The sequence below is a fragment of the Pongo abelii genome, chromosome X (genome assembly GCF_028885655.2).
Source record: "Pongo abelii isolate AG06213 chromosome X, NHGRI_mPonAbe1-v2.0_pri, whole genome shotgun sequence".
Classification (NCBI taxonomy): domain Eukaryota; kingdom Metazoa; phylum Chordata; class Mammalia; order Primates; family Hominidae; genus Pongo; species Pongo abelii.
Window position 1 is genome coordinate 38,117,605 of NC_072008.2, and position 17,304 is coordinate 38,134,908.

Genomic DNA, 17,304 nt, shown 5'->3' on the forward strand with positions numbered 1-17,304 from the left:
CACACACTCACTCTCTGGGGAATGTAAGATTTTTGATAGGTAAGAATTTTGATCCAACCTTAAAACAAACAAAAAAGCGGTGTGTGTGGGGTGGTGGGGAGGGTGACATTTCCTGCAAGCTAGGGTTCGAGGAAAGGCACTTCATTAAAATTAAACTTGAAAATAGGGCATTGGGAGAGAATGCAGAGTAGGGGGAGACTTTAGAAAAAGAGAACAAATAAAATTGGAAATGAAACACTGCCTTATAAAATTGGAAAATAGAGGTAGAAAAACTGAAGGCTGGTATTATTCAGGGAAGTAGGTATAGACAAGCAAGAAAAGTAAAGGTAAAGAAATGGAAAAAGATGGAAAGTAGAGATGGGAGCCAGAGACGGGGGGAGGAAGGTCCTGGATAGTAGACTTCCGAGCTTTCAATAAAGCTTTATTTTCCACTATGTGTTACGCCATGTGCTGGGTTATTAGTACATTGAAATGAGTAACTTATAGTCCCTATGCATCCAATTGTGGGGGAGATCTCAGTTTATAATGGTATAAGAAAACAATGGGATGACAAGAAAGGGCAAGTGTTAGGGGATATTGCCCACTTTTTGAAATTGGATCCCCATCCTTTACCAGAGTTATAAGAAGTCTGACAGCTGAAATGCTGTCCTCAAGTTGAGAAAATGGCCCACCCCTTCCCTATTCTTGTTTCTTTCTCTCCGAACTCTATAATCCCTCACCTTTGCCAGGGCTAAAGGAACTCTTTTTATACATTTTCTTCCTTCCAGTTTTGATATGGTGAAGGCAGGACTGAGGGCTCATCACCCCTACCCCTCCTCCTAGCAGAACAAGTTGACTTTTACCAGAACACACCAGGTCGTGAGGCAGAATTCCCATGCCATGTTTGCTGAAGCTATTAACTCTTCTAAGTCCTGGCACCCCAGGACATCTTGACTGTCCCAACGAAGCACTGCCACCAAAACCAGTTTGGGTGGAGCCTTGGCTTTTCTTACTCCATGTCAGATTAGGCAGGTGACCCCTGGCACCAGGGTCCCATCATTCCCCACAGTACTTTTTCAAGACCCAGGGGAGATATGAGAGAGGAGAGACTTGCAGCCTCCTCCACAAGGAAGGGGGCTCCTAGGAGATGAGATGGGAGTAACTTGTGCCTTGGCTGTGGTGAGCAGTAGGGGTACTCCTGGTGTAGGTACAAACTGTGGGAGGTTTGGGCATCGCCACATCCACCTTGCAGGTGGATGTGTCAGATGGGCCACGGTGTGTGTTGGCTGGGGGGCGTGGGGGGGTAACAGTTCCTGCAAGGTAGGGTCCGAGGAAAGGAAAGACCTATGGAAAGGGATACACCTGGGATCTTGAGGAGCCAGCTGCACCTGTTTCTGGGCTGAGAGGCTTCCGGAGCCACCACAAGGTGGAGACCAAGGATGGCGGGGGTGGGGTCTTTGCAGACCGGTTGTAAGTCCTGGGGCTGGTTGTGCATCCTGAAGCCCGTTTGGCACAGCCTGCAGGAGGGACTTTGCAAAGCCGCGTCCAGGTAGTATATGAAAGGTGTGTTGAGCTCAAACGGTCAGCCCGGGGTCATGGGGTCCTGGGGTGGCGGGGAGCCGAGAAGAGGGAGATCCACGAAGGAGGCTCTCACCCCTTGGCAGCGGGCGGCTGCCTTGAGGGGCGGGCTGTGCCTGGCGCGACTCTGGCGCCGCCGCCTGGGGGCATCCGGCTGTGAGCCCCGTGGATAGGGGCGCCTGGAGACCGCGTCTCATGAGGCACTAGGTCCTGGTACTTGCTGGGGGTGGGGAGGGAGAGGGGCGCACAGCGCCGAGAGGCGGAAGCCAAGCGCGTGAGTCACTCTGCTCCCCTGGGTTAGGAGCGGGACTTTGCCTCCCGCCTGGGGTCTGCATTTCAGCTCCAGCTTCACCGACTCATCCCAGCAGGCTGACCCCCTCCTGAGGCTGGACCAGCTGCCTCTCCGTCTAGGTGAGGGCCAGGCAAGTTTCTCGTCTTCTGATGTTTACTGTTTGGGGGACTCGCGGGGAGGGGGTCTTCCAGCCTGTGTCTGTCTGCCTTTGCTTCCTCCCTCTGGCTCTCTCCATTGGAGACAGAAAGTTAGATTTAAAAAACGCAACAGAGAATATAAAATCTATGCCCAGACCCCAGATAAACAAAACTCTGAGGCCATGTTCTTAATTTACCGCGTACCTTCACATGTCCGAATGCGACGTTTATGGAGCTAGGAATGTTTTATTTGTTTCGTGTATTTCCTTCCTCCCCCCATTTTCCTCCGGTGTAATTCTTAGAGGTGGGGACAGGAGAGCCAGAGGGCTTAGCTGGGATCCTTTGCCAGAGTGGCTTCTTCATTCTCTGTGAGGTGGCAAATGTTTTACTGTAGCCTGAGTTGGGATCTTGGAACAACCCTCTCCAGCCCAGGACATGCCAGCTCTTGAGGTAACTGCAGTTGTTGCATATCTATCTCGTTATCATTGACTGAATCAAAATGTTCCGGAGGCACAATTAATGTGAATGCCACAATGTTGAAACAATTAATTGAAGGACACTATTGAATGTTTTATTTTCAAAGTATTGTATTCCAGGAAAATTTTAGAAGACTATTGCTGGTTTTATTTTCTCTATTTTCAGATATGCTCCAAAGCCTATTATTCCCTTGCAAGACAACCAGTGAGGACCTATTCTGTTTCTTATAAGGATTTAACAGTGCAAAACTACGTGTTAGTTTCTCCTCTAAGGTTAGGGAGCTCCTTCTATTAACCTCTTTTAGAAAAATCATTTTGGTGGTGGTGGCAGGGAAATGTTTCCCCTTTCTCTATCATTAAATGCAAAATGTTTCTGTGACTATTAAGTAAATACTAATTATTGTCATTTTTGCTTAAAAGGAGCAGAGGAGAGCATCTCCCAGAATGCATGAATTTGTGGTTCATATTGATAACTGATTGCTTTACCATCAAATTGTTTGGTTTGATGCAATGTTAACAGGTGGTCTTAATTCACAACACAGAAGTATTCTATTCCAGAAAACAACCCTGCTGATATGCACACCACCCCCACCCCAAAATGCACCCACAAAACCATGTTTTTGTCTTGCTTTGTGGGAGAGAAAAATGGATGGGGTATCTTTTCTGGCAGTTGATTAGTCCCCGATCTTTCTTGAATTGTCATTTGTTTTATAACCTATAATTATAGAAAAGACCCCTCCTTGAAATAAAATTAATAAAACCTTACATGTTTAGTCAGATCACAGGAATAATTTTTTAGAATTGAGTGGAAGCTTCCATGATCCTCTTCCAATATCGTCCCCGGGGAGCCGTTAAGCTTCCCACTTCTCTGATAGCATAACTCCTCTCCCGTACATACCTCTATCTTAGCTCTTACCACCTTATGATTCTTGGTTTACATATCCATCTTGCTTAGAGTAATAAAATTTATTTGAAAGCAAGGGTAATGCCTTATTAATCTTTGTATCCCTGGAGCCTACTAAAGTAAGGTCTGTTGAAAAAAGATGAATGAGTAAAATAATTTGGCAGTTCAGATTAGGTTTACCATTCCTTGAAATCTACCTGCGCATTCTTTCTCTTCACTCCTAAAAGATAAGTCATTTAATTCAATGGTACTCAAAGTGTGGATCCTCAGAATACACTGTGTTCTAAATAAATGAGAGTTTTCTATATTTGAAAAAATCTATATATTGTTGTGAACTTTAATTTTTAATTTTTATCATTATTTTTTTTTGCTGAAAGTAACAGAAAAGCCAACTAAATGTAGCTTGTAATACTACAGAAGTTTAGCTGGGCATAGTAGCATGTGCCTGTGGTCCCAGCTACACAGGAGGCTGAGGTGGGAGGATCCCTTGAGCCCAGGATTTTAAAGCTGCAATAAGCTATGATTGCACCACTACATTCTAGTTTGGGTGACAGAGTAAGACCCTGCCTCTAAAGAAAAAAAAAAAAGAAAGAAAGAAAGAAAGAAAATAGAGAAGGCTGACAGTAGGTGATAACTGGAGTTGATACAGTGACCCAACAATATCAGGGTTCTGAGTTAGTGTCTTACCCTCATGGCTTCAAGATGGCTCTAACAGCTCAAGACACTTGGTCCTAATCCCATGTTCAATGACAGGAAACGGGGTGGAAAAGGTCAGAGTATTTTTCCTCATGGAACTTTCTCATCAGAGAAAAAATATCTTTCCCCAAATTTATCTAACAGAATCCTACTTTTATCTCATTGGCAATATCTGGGGCACATAGCTGCCCTTAGTGGCAAAGGAGACTGGGAAAGTATCAGTTTTTTCAGATTCTATAGTGGAAAGGCAGCCAGGGAGAGGCAGGTAGGTGATGTATTTGGGGAACTGACCAGAAAGTCTACTAGACTGTCAAGAAAATAAGTCTTTTTGAACCTGTGATCATATCAATGTTCGGGCCAAGTAAAATAGTAAATATTAATCAATGTAGCAAAAGCACACATTTAGAGCAGATTTCCCCTCTCCACATGAGTATATGGTATTTTAAGGGTGCCAAATCACTTTTATGGAGTGTGCTAACTTTTAGAGACTGCAGCTTGCTTGTGTGTGTGTGTGTGTGTGTGTGTGTGTGTAATCTCATAGGGTTTCTATTAAGTATGAATCAAACCCTTGAGTTCCTGGAAAAGAGTAAATATTCAGTAAATAGTTGTCCTTTGAGTGGAGTGTTGAGTTTGGGAGCTTCAAAACTTCACAGGGACATGGGAAAGGATTTAGTGAGGAAAAAAAAACTGATTAGTGGTTTGCTGCCAATGCCTTGGAAGGCTGGTTTACGGTATCTGAGTGTCTTTAATTTGGATCCTAGGAGCCTTGAGGGAACCTTAACAAGAGGGAAAAGAAGAACCTAGGGAGAGGTAGTGGCACTGACAACTTGGTTCAACAGATTATCTTTGGGGACCTTCTCTATACCTGTACTGGGGAAGATGTACTACCACACACACACACACACCACACACAAAGTTCAAAATGGTCCCTAGCACACACACACACACACACACACACGCTAAAACTTAAAAAGTTGAAGCACGAAAAGAGTGTATATTATTGCCAGCTTTGATTTAACTTTCTCTTTTCCAGTAGAATATTCTCTCAAGTACTTACAGAAGGTAGTTTTTGGACATAATGGTAGGAGATCAGATAAGCAAGTATCAAGAGATTGAAATTTAACAATTACAATTGTCTTAGATTTCTCATCAATGAAAAGAATGGAGTAGATCAAGCTTGTCCAACCTGTGGCTTGCGGGCCACATGCAGCCCAGGACGGCTTTGAATGTGGCTCAACACAAATTTGTAAACTTTCTTAAAACATTATGAGATTTTTTTTCGATTTTTTTTTTTTTTTTTTTTTTTTTTTAGCTCATCAGCTATCATTAGTGTGAGTGTATTTTATGTGTGGCCCAAGACAATTCTTCTTCCAGTGTGGCCCAGGTAATCCAAAAGACTGGACACAATCCAAAAGAGTAGATTAGCAGTGGTATTCAAACTTTGTCGCACATTAAAAATTACCTGGGGAGGTTTTTTTGTTTGTTTGTTTTCTGTTTTTATTTTTTTTTTTGAGATGGAGTCTCACTGTTGTTGCCCAGGCTGGAGTGCAATGGCGCGATCTCAGCTCACTGCAACCTCTACCTCCCAGGTTCAAGTGATTCTCCTGCCCCAGCCTCCTGAGTAGCTGGGATTACAGGCACCCGCCACCACACCCGGCTGATTTTTGTATTTTTAGTAGAGATGGGGTTTCGCCATGTTAGCCAGGCTGGTCTCCAATTCTTGACCTCAGGTGATCCACCCACCTCAGCCTCCCAAATTGCTGGGATTACAAGCCTGAATCACCATGCCTGGCTGGAGAGGTTTTTAAAATCAAGATTTATGAGCTGATCCTCAGACCACTTAAATTGGAACCTCTGGGAACGGAACCCAGGTATCAATTTTTTAAAAACTCCCTAGATGACTCCACCATGTGCCTGAGTTTGGAAACTATATTAGTTTGCTAGGGCTGCCATTCAAAGGACCACAGACTGGGTGATTTAAGCAACAGAAATGTATCTTCTCACAATTCTGGAGGCAGGAAGTCCAAGATCAAGGGTTGATTGATCCTGAGGCCTCTCTCCTTCACTTGCACCTGACCATCTTCCCCCTGTATCTTTACTACGGTCTTTTCTCTGTGCATGTCTGTGTCCTAATCTCTTCTTATAAGGATGCTGGTCATATATTGTGTCAGGGCCTAGTCTAAAGACCCAATTTTAACTTGATTACCTCGTCAAAGGCCTTATCTCCAAATAGTTATATTTAGAGCCCCTGAAGGCTGGGACTTCAACATGTGAATTTGGGGGAGACACAATTCAGCCCATGAAAGAAACCACTGGACAAGTATGACATTTCTCAAACTTTAATGTGCGCGCAAGTCACCTGGAGACCTTATTAAAATTTAGATTCTAATCCAATAAGTCTATGTGGGGTCTGAGATTCTGCAGTTCTAACAAGCCCCTAGTGATTTCAATGTTACCAGTTTACAGATCGTACTTGAAATAGCATGGTTCTGTCTAGATGAGTGGTTCTCAAACTTTGATGGACATCGGAATCACCTGGAGAAATTGTTAAAAGCAGATTGTTATGATCCGGCCCCAGAATTTCTGATTCCATAGGTGTCAGGATAGAGCCCAAGAATCTGCCTTTCTAACAAGTTCCTAGATGATGTTGATGCTGCTGGTGTAGGGATGATACCTTGCAAACCATGTATCTCTGACATTTTGAGACTTTATGGTATTGGATGAGTCAGGGTCATTACATACATCATTGTATGTGAAGTTTGTAATTCTAATTGCTGATAGCATTACTTTTTTTTTTTTTTTTTTGACAGAGTCTCACTCTGTCGCCCAGGATGGAGTGCAGTGGCGCCATCTCAGCTCACTGCAACCTCTGCCTCCCGGGTTCAAGTGATTCTCCTGCCTCAGCCTTCCAAGTAGCTGGGATTACAGGTGTCTGCCACCACACCCAGCTAATTTTTTTTAAAAATATTTTTAGGAGAGATGAGGTTTCACTATGTTGGCCAGGCTGGTCTTGAACTCCTGACCTCAAGTGATCTGCCTGCCTCGGCCTCCCAACGTGCTGGGATTACAGGTGTGAGCTACTGTGCCCAGCCAGCATTACATTTTTCTTTTTGCCAAGCATAATTACTTTTCCTGTTAATAGGACGAAGGATGAGAAAGTGGGAGAAAATGCTGTACTGGGATTTCTTTTAATCTCATACAAATAGAAGTGAATAAATACAGAGGCTACACATCAGCCCATTAGTCTCTATTCATGTTTGTTCTCCAATCATAGAGCTATTTTGCAGCTTGCTCTTCTAGAAGCTCAAAGTTGATTTTATGAGATTGGTTGCATACTTCTCATATGCAATTTTAAAGGATTAACCATTCTAGAGATTTCAAGGGGCATTGCAAATTTCCCCCAAAAAACATTAATTTTAAATTATTTCTAATTTAATCACACAATTGTTTCTACACAAGACTAACAGTGAGTTACATCAAACAGTATCCCCTCCCCAAAATTATTGGATATGAAGAAAATATTTTACCTGATTTCATAGAATTAAATCAGTGAAATTCACATTTTGTTACTGTTATTAGAAAATTTGATATATATATAGGTGCTATATATAGGTGCTATATATACACACACATATACGTACATGTATATTGTATACATATAGGTTATGATTTTCTATTTGCTGAATTTAAAGCATTTTATGTTATTTTAAATTGTTCTTAAAGCTCTATTTATATCTCCATATGAAACAGTGAAAATATTTCTATTTTAAACTTAAAAATGTATTCAACTTGTAATCCAATAAGTATTTTAAACAAAGATGTAATCAGGTTTCTAGCTGCCCCATTTACTCTAGGCCTATTATCTAAAGAATGGGTCTTGCTAAAGTATTTCCCTTACTTACAACTATTCCAAAGTTATGCCAGATGTATAGGGCTTCTATTCAGAATAGATTTACTATGCCATAATTGTTTTGAGTTTACCCTCATAGCTTTCCCACATGTTCCACATTCTTGGTGAATTTTTCCGGTAATGCACCTCCCAGCACTGTCAATGGGAAGAGGTTACCTGTCATGTTTCTAGCCTGAGCTTCTGACCACCAGATAACAGAAGCCCAATTGTGGAGATGGATACAACAAGCCCAATGCCATTAAAGATCTGAACTGTATAATTAATTCTGTTTCTCCTGACTTCATGCTCGGCAATCAACCTTAGGATGCCACATGTTCATTGCCTTCAGGGTGAGAATAACCTGGTCAGAGTGTCTGGTCTCCCTGACAGTTATATTTCCCATTGTAAATTACTAAGCTGCCACTCTAGCTTTAAACCCTTATGAGTGTTGTGGGTGTGAGTCAGCACCCAACACCCTCAAACCTAATAAATGCAGGGACACTGATAAAGATCAGTTATCTGGGGGTTGGCTCAAAGCTAGGCCCTGATGCTGATGACTCATCGAAGTGAATTAATACCAGCTAGCATTTATTAAGTATTTTCTGCATACCAGGCACTGTGCAATTTTATTTACATTATCTTATTTTTCCTCATAACAACTTTGTGAGGTAGTCATGTTAATTTCCATTTTACAAATAAGAAGACTGATATATGTATACTAAAAACCTGCTCTAAATCAAATGACTATTGTGGCAGGGACTTTGAGTTGCCATGCAATATCTATTCCCACCTTCTCCCTTAGTGGCAGAATACCAGTTTTATTACTGGTAGTGATGTATCTAGCAAATAGTTTCTATTTCCTGGCATCCCTTGTATCAAGGTGTGAACCTATGACTGAGTTCCACCAGTGAGAGGTAATTGTGTTGTGTGGTACTTCTGGGAGGCCTGCTTAAAGGGATTTGACTTGACTGGGAGGAGGGCCCTTTTGTACCTCCCCCTTCTTCCTCCTGCTGTTAGTCTTGAATGCAGGCATGATGCCTGGAGCCATCTTGGACCATGGAGTGACTGACTGGATGTAAGCTAGCATTAAAGATGTTGGAACAGAAGGGTAGAAGAAATCTGGGCCTGTGGTGGCACCATGGAGCTACTGTGCCAGCTCTACCCCAGAGATCTTTGTCTGCTATTGAAACCAATTGGCATTCTGTCAGTAGAGATGAAAGGTAGAGTTGGCTATCGGTAGGCAGTGGACAGTGTTTTCATGCTATGTACCAAGTACCTAATATTTGATCTGTGATAGATACATGTGTTTGAATTTCATCTCTGCCACTTACTAGCTATGTCTATTGGACATCTCTTGTGCCTCACTGCACAGCCTTATAGCCTACCATTTAATTAAGCCATTAGTCCATTAACCAGCTTTATGTGGGTAAAACCAGAGAGTGCCTTGCCTTAGCCTCACAGCGAATATCTCACTTCTCACCCCAGGACTTCTTTGATGTTTCAACAGGAAGGCCTGTTGGAACACTCTTGTACCCACACATGTGTGTTATGGAATGTGAGGGAATTAAAGGCCCAAGAGCCAACCCTTGACTAATGTGAGATGGGAACCTAAGATAAATAGTCCCTCCTCCATCCTTGACCTGATAATTCTCAATTGCATTTTAATAGTGTTTGTTTCCAAGAGATTCTCAGAGGGTCTAACTAAGCAGGATTAAGCCCTAGTTGTTTACAGTTGTGACCAACTAAAAAATACACTCCTGTATTGGTTTTCTCTCTTCTTTTCCTTTCCCGAATTTCCTACTTCTATTCCCTAGTATCACTTCCCCAAACTACCTACATTGAAACCCTTGTTTCAGCCTCTGTATAACCTTCTGTGTAACCTTGAAGTAAGATATGCTGACAAAACTTTTTAGCACTTGCTGACATTTTTATGTCCCTTCTATGATGCGGCAAAATACTATCTTTGGTGTACAAAGATGAAAATACACCATGAGATCTGATAATTCCAACTATTGTATGAATGTGGATCAATGGGAACACATATTTTGTTGATAGGAGTACAAATTGGTACCATTCTGGAAAAGAAAATTTAGTACTCTCTTGTGAAGTTGAACATTTTGCAAACCCTATGACCTAACAACTTTATATCTAGGTATATCACCTAGACAAATTCTCCTGCATGTGAAGCAGGAACTCTCCTTAGGAATGGCCATAGCAACATGGTTCATAATACAAAAATTCTGAAATAATCTGATTGTCCATTGATGGAAAAATGATAAATAAATTTGATATTAATTATTATTTCAACAGAGTAAAAATGAATTAACCATTTCTTTATGCAAGAACACAGATGCATATTATTAACAAAATCACCAAAAACTTCACGCAGTTGGGTGTCGTTTTTATAAAGCCCAAAAAAAAGCAATACTACACAACACATTCTTAGGAATCATACACACGTGATAGATCCTAAAGCAAGGTGAACCCAAAATTCAGAATAGTACTGGGGAGACAGGGATGGGATAAGGTAGGAGCAGATAGTAGAGGTACTAACATTGATGATGTTCTGGGTCTTGAATGGGGTGATGGGTTCATAAAGGCTCATTTAGTATTACTCTTTATAACTTATTTAAATTGATATAGATTCTTTTATATACATCAGATTTTATGTAATAATTTAAAGAAATGAAACCATCACCAACAAAGATGCTGTACTAACAAAGGACAGCCTCAGTGAAAGCCTCCTCTAGCCCTCACTCTAAACTAATGGCTCTCAGAGTCAATGTCTCTCATCATGTAATGTATTTTTTTCTTTTGTGTTATTAAGTATATTGTAATCAACTAGAATGGCAGGGTACAAGATTCCGTTTTTCTTACGGCCGTTAAGGGTCACATCCTCTAGTATGTTTAGAAAAACACAGTTTGTTGTGTCCTCTCTGCGCCTGTGTCCATTTGCCTGTGATTCTTCTATATGTCCTGAAGCTGCCCATTGCTCTTTGCTGTGCACAATCCACCTCTTATTTTACTGCTGTCTCAGCACAGCACACAGGGGCTACATTCCTCCTTGTCTTGTGTGTGTGTGTGTGCGCGCGTGCACGCGCACAGGCGTGTGTTGGGTAAAATGGTAGTGAGTAGGGAGGCAGTTGACATGACCTTTTTCTTTATACTTCCAAACCTACTCCTTGCTTTCCTTAACAATGCCACCAAACAAAGCAGTAAAACTGTACCAGATTTTTGAATTTTGGGCCAGGATTTGTAATCTTTAAATCATTTGTGCCCTGGAACCTTTGATGAAGTCGGTGACCTCCTTATCAGAATGGTGGCTTAAATACATAAACTCAAACTCACTGGATTACAAAGGAAGCAAATTGTATTGAAATACACTTATCAGAAATTAAAAGCAATTGTGTGGTATAGTAATCTATGTACTTTTTAATTAAGTTATTAAGCAACAAGATCTAACGCTGGATCTAATGACCTAAATTTTAAAGTAGTAATGATTATGAAACATATTACATGATATCTACAATAACTGTAATATGATACGAAAAATATCTGTTTCTTTGGTGACAGTCACAGGTACTGCTAATACTATTGTGGTTTGTTGCTTACATTCATACTTGCAGGAAATATTAAATGTCAGATAAAGATTAGTGAACATAAGGATGTAATTTTTTTCCCATCCAAGTTCATGGACTCTTTAAATTCTACTGATATATTCTTGGGGGTTCATGGACCCCAGATTGAGAAACTTGCTCTAAGCAAAGCAAAGGAAACTACAACAGATGTGGGAAATAATTTTAAACTGAATACCAAATATTACCTAACCCACAGCCCACAGAGAAAGCAGTTACCTCTAACCTTTCATGGAGGGTAGGAGAGCCATCTCAGTTTCCATTCTTACCTCACAGATCTTTCTTTTTTTTTAATAATAATAACAGCTCACCAGCATGGCACATGTATACATATGTAACTTACCTGCACATTGTGCACATGTACCATAAAACCTAAAGTATAATAATAATAATAATAAAAGAAAAAAATTGTTAAAGTTTAAAAAAAAATAAAAAAAAAAAATAATAATAATAGCTACCATTTACTGAGCACCTACTCTACTGTGTGCCATAAGAGGACTTTACTTTTCAATTTTCTGCAGACAAGTCTCCATACTTCCCGTTAGGAACTCCTGCCTCCTTCTCAAAGGATCTGATCTTGCTCTTGGATTCATCAGTCTTCCTTCTCCACTATATTTTCCCACTAAGAGTTGCCCACTTTAGAATAACTCCCTAATGGCTCCCACACAACAGCATAAGGTGGGCTTTGGCAAGCTGAGTCTTGTTTCATTTAAGACCTTTACACTGCGGTGAGCTGTAATGAGCAGAGCCCACACACCCCTCCTAACCTTCCACTAAAAACACTTGCTTTCAGGGATAGCACAATCTTAATACATAAGGAAAAAGAAGCATTTTCCTGACTTCCCCATAAACTAAAAGACTTCTCAAGCATACAGGAAAGCTAGTACTGTACACTTATTATGCAGATCAGGTATAGTTATTTATTCATACCATAGCTGCTTTCAAATGGGCTCACTACTGAGCTATATAGATCTTGTGATGGCTGTTTTCTGAGCTACACAAACACCTGGCTCCAAGTTTGAAGTTTCTGTTTGTATGAGTCTGATTAGGTGTTTAGATAGTGCTACTTGTATCTTCTACAATACCTACTGATTGAATGACTGATTGATTGATTATTTTAATTATTTCTTCAGAATTAGTAATGGATTTTTAATAAACTTTATTTTTAGAACAGTTTTGGTTTGCAGAAAAATTTTGAAGATAGTAGAGAGTTACATATACCTATATCCAGTTTACCCTATTAAAATCTTACATCAGTATGGCACATTTGCTACAGCTGATGAAGCAATATTGATACATCATCATTAACTAAGGCTCATGTTTTATTCAGATTTTTGGAATTTTTACCTAATGTCCTTATTCTGCTCCAGGATTCCATGCAGTCTTCGTGTCTCCTTAGGCTGCTTTTGGCTGTAACATTTTTTCAGATTTTCTTTGTTTATGATGATCTTGACAGTTTTAAAGAGTACTGGTCGGACATTTCGTAGAAAGTCCATAACTGGGATTTGTCTGATATTTTTTACTGATTAGACTGGGGTTCTGTGTTTTTGGGAGGAGTGCCATTCTCATAACATCATATAAAGGGTATATACTATCAGCATAACTTATCATTGTTGATGTTGACCTTGATCACCTGGCTGAAGTGGTGACTGTCAGATTTCTCCACCATAAAGTCACATTTTTTTCTCCCTTTCCATACTGCATGCCCATATTTAAGGAATCAGGAATTATGTTCCACCTCCTTGAAGGTATTTACAAAAATTATTTGGAATTTTTCTGCCCTTAAGATTTGTCTCTTCCTTCCTTCATTTATGTATTTATTTATTCAATAATTTATTTGTATTTATATGGATTCATGGTAATGAATTTTTAACTAAACAACTCCAATCTTATTTTTGGCCAGTGGCATGAATTTCTGTCACAAACTATGGCTAGCCCTATAGTTCCTAAGCACAGAAAAGAGTAAAACCAACAGCTACATATAGAATTTGTTTCACTATTGGTCTATTCATCTATCTCTTTCCATTTCCTTATCTAATTTTTTGTCTAATTTTTCACCAAAAGAGTAATTCAGTAACGTTAAAAAATTCAAACATAAAAGAGCACACAGTGAAAATTACTTTCCACCTTTTCATGTTTTTATATCCCTCTTCAGTGGCAACTCCTGTTAACTGTTACTGATGTTTTTTTTCAGACGTTTTCAATGCATTTATTAGCAAATAGCTATCATTCTGCTTCTTTATACTCTAAGGAAAAAGGCCAGGAAAGGGACAGCAGGGCAACAAAAGGAAATAAGAAAGGGGAGGGCAGGAGCAAACCAAAGATTATGAGGTCAATCATAGAATTCTTAATTCAGTTACTACATTTGCTTGGCAAACAATTCACTTTTCCAAGATTTTTTTCTGGTGTAGTTTTCCCACAATTGTGAGTTTCAACCCCTGATGATCAAGCAATGTGGGTATATTACTTAAGTTTTTTAGTTGAAAACAACTAAATCCCCTCGCCCAGTTTAAGCAGAAGAGTTTATTTGAAGGTATTAGGTGGTATGATTTTTATGGCCCCAATTGTCTCCATCCCTAATCTTGTCTTTTGGACATGTGACTTTGTAGTTTCTCTCACTAAGGATAATATCTATATGTCCCTTGATTCTGAGGTTGACTATGTGACTTGCTTTGATGAAGGAGATGTTAGTGGATATGAAGCACATAGAGGCTTGAAAAAGCATGTGCACACTTCTACTTCCGTTTTTGTTCCTCTGTCATCTTCAGGAAGATGACAAGAGCCAAAGCTAGCCTGCTGGAGGATGAGAGACATGTGGTACAGAGCCAAGTCATGAAAGTTATCCCAGCTGAAGCTATCTTGGATTGTCTAACAGCCACTTGATCTCCAGGCATTTAGGCAAGCTGAATTGCAGCTGACTATAGATATATTAGCAAACCCAGCCAAAATCAGCCAAGGCCAGGCCATCTGAACTCTGTAGATTTATGGGATAACTAAATGCTTATTTTCGTATGTCACTGAAATTATAGGGTTGTTGTGCATCATTTTATGGCAACGAATAACTGAGGATGGTACTTCAAGGAATTTCTGGGAGGGGCAGAGAATGTGGTTTCGATGCTACATGGCCAGAAGTACCAGCAATCACACTGCAGGGTGTTTCTAGCGAACACTTTGCCCCTGCTGCCTCATGGTGCTCAGCATCTGTCATTCTAGAGAATAGCTATTAGAACCTTCACCAGTGCTCTCCAAATGAACTGAATGCCTTGAACTCACTGCTCGCAAGAATCACTGACATCCAGCACAAAGTTCACATTCTCATTCCAGTCATCCTGTGGATGCATCTGACTACTAGATTATAAACCACAATTAGAATTCTAGCTGCAAGGGAGTCTGGAAAGTGTGAGTGAGTGAGTGTGTGTGTGTGTGTGTGTGTTTAGCTTTCTAGCATCTGCAGTACAAGAAGGCCTGCTAGAAGGGGTTTGGAGAAAGTGTGAGTCATTCTCCAGTATCGGCCATGGAGGCATAGACAAAAGAACTCAACTGCCCGATCCCCTGAGTTTCTTCCATCTCTGCATAGAGATAGTCAAGGTGTTGACAGGACTTAGAATCCCGAGGGGAGGACCCCTGGACCCTTTGACTACTCTACACCAAACTTGACATGGCAGTTTTAGCTCTAGAAAAGCAGTTTCATTCTGATATTAATGACTAGGGGTACTCCTTGTTTTTCCTCCCTTGGCATTTGGCAGAGTGAGTAGCCAGGTGAAACAACACTTTATTTTAATTACATTGGACACTATAAACAAGGAGTTTGACCTCATTTCACTTTCTCTAAAGCTCAGTAAAAAGCCATAGTAAAAACACTTAGAGAAGTATATTGTATATTCTTACATAGGGAGAATATAAAGGAAGAAATAAATCTCTGTCTGCCCCATATTCATATGCCAATTCCCTTTGATCTAAGTATCCTAAATACCTAAAAGGTGACCATATTAGGCTGATACATTGTAGACTCACCCTTGCTCTTTAACCCTACTCCCACCACAAGTTAGAATGGTTGTCTGCAGTGTCTGGTCTGGGACACATGTCATTAACTGATTGATAGAAGACATTTCCACAAAATGAAAAGGCTTTGGATGTAGATGTATTTATTTGTAAAGTACCACTTGTAATATTGGCCACATGAAACCTTTATTTGTTCTCCTCTATTTTTCTTCTGAAGACCTTGTTCTAGCTAAATATTTGCTGAAACATTTTTGTAACCTTTTTGTGTTTTAACTTAATAGGCAAAGCCATGCTGTTGTTGACACTAAAAGCACTGAAAAGAATTACATTTGGGCAGTATTTTAAGGGATGCTTTTAAATTAATCTGGGTGATAAATTAAGTATACCTCGTATCTGTATAGATAATATCTGAATCCTTGACTGGTTACCAGTAAAAGTAGGAGAAAATCCATTGGAATATATATATGCTTCTGAAGAGCATATGGTCTGTGAACATTCCCAGCAGTGGAACACGACCAGAGCATTTACTGGGAGGATCAAAAGATATTCTGATGTTGCCAGGATGCTGTTTGGCCCATGTGGCTTTGCACATTCAATCAGTAGGTTTAATATCCTTTGTAATCGATGAAAAAATCTGAATCGGAAATAATAGTCCATTCAGCTCGCTGGGAATTTGTGATAACCACTCATTATTATTGTTATTTCCTGAAGTAGTTTTCCTTGTATTTTACCAAAAATGTTTGGGACAAGGTCTGAAACTTCTACTCACCAAGGTGCCAAACTGGCATCAAGACTTCAGGCCATGGAAAATCTACCTCCACAGATGGAGTCAAATCTGTGAAGGTAGTTTTTCCTCCTACACCTCTCACTGCAGCTCCCGCTACTTCTCTCCCTGTAGAATCGTCTCCTCCAGCCAATTGGTAGAACTATTGGACTCTAGTGATATCATATATATTTCTATATTTTTCCTGTACCCTTTGCCATGCCTAGAGGACCTCCCTGGCTCTCTCTTGGCATCTATGATCTGCCTGGATGAGATCAAGATGAAACTTAGCCATAAATCCAGAATTCTCATGGTTTGCTCAGCCTTTGCCCACCATTCTCTTCTCTGAACTTCTAACACGTTTATATCTAGCATCTAGTCTAGCCCTTCTGTGCTCCCAATATGTCTACTCATAGCTAAAATGTTAGTTTCTGGAGGATAGACCGATTTGCAATTCTGTGTATCCCCATTCCCTACATCAGTGCCATATGGATACAATAAATCCTCAGTTGATGGAATATGATGCCTAGAACATCTAGCACAAAACCCACAATGTTTAAGGAGCAAAATTCCTTCCATTTACCTGGAGCTTCCTTCACAGGCCCACCTGACTACTGACTTCATTCTTATTCTTTAAAGGGTCACATGATCCCTTTCTTACAAAGGTCACATGATTATTTTACTGCTTCTCTCCAGTAATAGAGAGGAAAGGGCTCTGTATTGGTCTTTCATCTCAATTTTCTCCTTGTGCTTTCTGTGCATGAGGTGCCAAAGCAGTGTGGCCCTTGACCTATGCGCTTGACTGATTCTATTGTTTAATCCCCACAACAACCCTAAGAGTAAGTGCCATTATTATTCCAATTTGGAGATATGGAAACTGTGATGGAGAAGTTAAGTAACCTATTATCTCAAGCTATTAAGTGGAGGAGCCAAGATTCAAACCAAGACATTAC

General features: G+C 40.3%; 1 protein-coding gene across 13 annotated transcripts in view; it reads left to right on the forward strand.

Annotated features, from left to right (window-relative positions):
• The first annotated feature begins 1,713 nt into the window (after positions 1–1,713).
• Positions 1,714–17,304, forward strand: part of SYTL5 (synaptotagmin like 5) — a 242,492-nt gene continuing 226,901 nt past the window's right edge. For 9 of the 13 annotated variants that reach the window (XM_054544445.2, XM_054544453.2, XM_063721209.1 and 6 more), the window contains exon 1: positions 1,714–1,968. The gene's annotated coding sequence lies outside the window, so the exon portion shown is untranslated. The remainder of the gene's footprint in view (positions 1,969–17,304) is intronic. The other 4 variants (XM_063721208.1, XM_054544449.2, XM_009234712.4 and 1 more) reach the window with 1 other exon arrangement.